Raw genomic sequence first — 4,153 nt, 5'->3', positions numbered from 1 at the left:
TTTTTTGTCACTAATAATTTGCACCAGATATCCTGTCACTTGAAGTTTGAGTAGCCACCTATTACTCCTTCTGCCTAAGTACTACCATCAAGAAAGAAGGAACAGAAAACCACCAGTATTTTAAAAATGTTGAAATGGCATGTGTAGGTTTAATTGTAAATAACATACATATTAATTACATTTGCTAACACATTCACTGGTAATAGAGGAAAAAAATATAATTTTTTTTTCTTATATTTTCACACTGGAATTTTATTTTTCATTGATTTCTCAATGAAATCAATCTTGCATTGCTTGCAGCCTAATGGTTTCACTTCTTTTATCAATTCGTACAGGTCTATGGTGATTTCAGGTCTCTATTATAGAAGACATTGACTATTCTTAATTTTCCTTTAAACAGCAGAATATGTGACCTTAACTAACATAAATATCGTGCATTACAATAGGCTTCTTCTGTCTGCACAGAAATCTTATCACATGTATCTTGCTGAATTGGAGACAGAATTTGGTGGTCCTTGCTGAAATTTAGTGATCTGCACCTTAACAATGTCAACTAAGAGTGAGAAATATACTTGTATTCTTTCTGAATATAGGTGGGATTGTAAGCACGCTGAATTGATGATAAATTCATATATACATGGAACAGTAATTTTTTAAATTAAAATATGCTGCTTATACTTTTGTTAAAATATTATTTGAATTATGATATTAACATTCAACTTATGCTAAAATTTTACTCATAAAAGAATGCCTTGTTCAAAGGTTTCTCAATCACCTACTGACTGGGGTTCTTTAGTTTTTATTTGGCAAATATAATGCAATAAAAGAACAGGAATTCTAAAGAGCATGTTTCTTCTGAAAAGAAGAAAGGCCTCTTGAATATAGATCAAATTCAACAGTGGATGATATTTACCTCAGTGTATAACCCCGAGGTCCATACTGGGGCAAGTACTGTTCATATACATATACATCTTCATATACAGCTAGGATGTTGGGATGGAGTACACCTTCAGCAAGTTCTCACAGATGATACACAGCTGTGAGGAGTCGCTGATAGGTGGTGATGCTGCCGTTCAGAGGAACCTTGACAAGCTGGAGAAATGGGCTAAGAGGAATCTCATGAAGTTCAAAAAAGGGAAATGCAAATTTCTGCACCTCAGGGGAACAACCCAAGGGGCTGGGACACACTGAGTACATATTGTCTGTAGAGCAGCTCTGCAGGCAGCTTTGGGGTCTCAGTGAACAGCAGCTGAACATGAGTCAGAAATAATTTCTCATAGCAAACAAGGCCAAAAGTGTCTTGGACTTTTAAGCAGAGTGTTACCACCAGTTCAGGGTAGGCAATCCTTCTTTTTCACTCAGCCCTGATGAGATTGCTTCCAGAATATCATATCCAGTTCTGGACTCCTTCATAGGAGAAATTTACAGACAAGCAAGTCAAACAGAAACCCACAGAGATGGGTAAGGGACTGAAGCATCTTTCATATGGGGTGAGCCCAAAAACTTGGATTGTTCAGCCGGGAGAAGGGAAAGCTCGGGGGAAGATCTTAATGTGTGTGAATACCTGATGGAAGGGGATGAAGATGTGGGAGTTCGACTCTTCTCAGCAAAAGGTGTACCCTAGCTGAATGGGTAAGTTGGACAAAATAACTTCAAGATGTCCCTTTGAATCTAAATGATACATGATTCTGTAATTCTTGAACCTTATGAGATTTATATTGGCCCAGTCCTCTACTTTCTGAGGTCACTCTGAATTGACACTTTGCCACTTGGTGCACCAACCATTCCACAAAGTTTAGTGCCATTAAAAGCTTTCCTGATGTTGCACTCCATCTTATTGTCCGGTTCATTGATAAAGATGATGGAAAAAATAGTTCCCAGTGGACTATCCAATGACCTCATGATACTCTGTGCCATCAGCTGCCATCTTGACCTTATGATACTGGTCATGTTCTTTGCACATGGCTCTCTAACAGGTTTTCTGCATCAGTTCATTCAGCCATTACAGCTTTCTTCCACTTCTGTTTTTCTGTATACACAGCAAAAGACTCAGTGTATAGAGATTAAATGCCTTGGGCTATGAACACTGTTTTCCTTATGAGAATAACAAAACACAGGGAAGTTAAAATATTATCAATGATTTCTTAGTGACTTTTTTTTTTAAAAAAAAGAAACCTATATACTTTCTGATGCCAAAAGTCTATGTATTGATTTTATGAAGCCTGTAAGATAGTTTGAGTATGGTTTAGCATACTTGCTTATAGAAAATATCATTATTTCCATGGAATATTATAATCAATATTAGAATCTTTGAATGGCATTTTAATTAGATGAGAATCAGGCCACAAGGGGTCTCCCTTGCTTTACTTTTCTGTATTTTCTGTACATTACTGATATCTTAAAAAACATGGCTTTCCTTGGAATTATTCGGGATATTTTTAAAAAATATATAATGTCGACTAAAAGGTAAGTTATTCTGCTCTGAGGGAGAGAAATGTCATATTACCATTTTTTTTTTGTTCAAAATAAATCATTTTTCTTAAATTCATCTTGCCACAAAATAATTACAAAAATGTAACCGTGCTAACTAATGCGTATTAAATCTGATATGTATGAAGACATTCATTTCACAAATACTTTTTAACCAGATGGATGAGATTATCCCAATCTTTGCAAACATGCTCTTTTAGATGTATGGACAATTTAAGACTTATTACGAAGAATTTCACATTTGGAAAGCACTAATAGCTTTCATCAAAAGAAATAGAATGGGTTAAATAAAGCATTTCATGATTAATTGAACAAGACTGATTCTTCCTTTGTTTTAGAGGAATAAAACCATTGCCCTTGTCATGATGTAATAGCTTTGCCAGAAGAAATAAGCCAGCCACTTCCTGTATTTCCTCTGATTGCCTGTGTATACACTGAGGATGATGACTTCTTCACAAAAGGATCAGCTGAGGGTTTTTCTTGCATGGATCTGTTTTAAACATGCAGTCCCTTTGCCTCTTTAACCTCTAGTATGGAAAAAACCCTTGTTTTTCAATGCTTTCTTCTAGTTCATATTCTCCTGTGCTTTTATTCAGGGCAGAATAGATCACATATTTTTCAGTCGTATTATTTTGTACCCTTATATCACTATGAAAAAGACAGAATAAATTTCCTCCCTAAATGTTTCAACTTAATTTCTTCCTCAGGAGGAAGAAAACCCATCAAGAAAAATAACCTGTTTTTCCTTTTACGCTCTTGAAACACTAGTTGACTAATATTTTCACAGATATATCCTGACATTTTCAATGATGCTAAGGAAAAGCAAGGATGTACATGTATAGAGAAGTGCTTCTGAAACTTATGCAATCAAAACAATTGTATCCATTTTAGGTATATTAGGTATGCAGTAAAACCAATATTTTTTATAAATGGAAAAAGATGAAATAAACAAAATATATTTGCAAGACTCTCAGATCAAAAGCAAGATCAAATTTATCCCAGGTTTACAGAGATGTTAGAGAATTTATGAATTTGAGTTTTATGATGAACTCATAACATGCTTCTAAAATGTTGGCTCACCTTGAAAGATGAACTTCTCTTTGAGAGAAACTGACTTCAAATAACTTACCTGTTGAGGTGCTGTTTGGTTTGAGGCATCTATTTTTGAAAAAGCTCTTCGAAGTTTTAGGTCCCTCTGGGCTCTTAAAGCTTGTGGTGAGCTGGATAAATTATTTTAAAGTGAGAAAAAAATTACAGTCTAATAACACTAGTTACTAGGCAAAGCCATGTTTCACCCAAGGAATGTAAGATGTGCACAAACTGTGACTCCTTTACAAAAATAAAGGTAAGCTATTGTATTACCTATCCCTGCCCCATCCTCCTGCCTAAATGAATTGAATTCTATCAATAGAAAGTAGACATGTTATGAACACTATCTTTGTGATTTACTTTTTCCATAGCAGTAAAACTCTTCAAAGGAATTATTTTTGTTTTCTGCTGTATGTAGCATTTTTTTCCTTAGACATTTTCATTAGATTCATAAGGCATTTTGCCAGAAGGAGGAGTTCAGCCTCCTGCACAATGTTTTCTTTTTTTTATTTTTAATGCATCATATGGATTTTGAAAAGTCCATTGGCAAAAAATTACACTTTAAAATATAATC

This window comes from Pezoporus wallicus, unplaced genomic scaffold (assembly GCF_028554395.1).
Source record: "Pezoporus wallicus isolate ANWC-B61680 ecotype Strahan unplaced genomic scaffold, APGP_CSIRO_Pwel_v1 contig_7201, whole genome shotgun sequence".
NCBI lineage: Eukaryota > Metazoa > Chordata > Aves > Psittaciformes > Psittacidae > Pezoporus > Pezoporus wallicus.
This window is presented reverse-complemented; position numbering follows the sequence as displayed.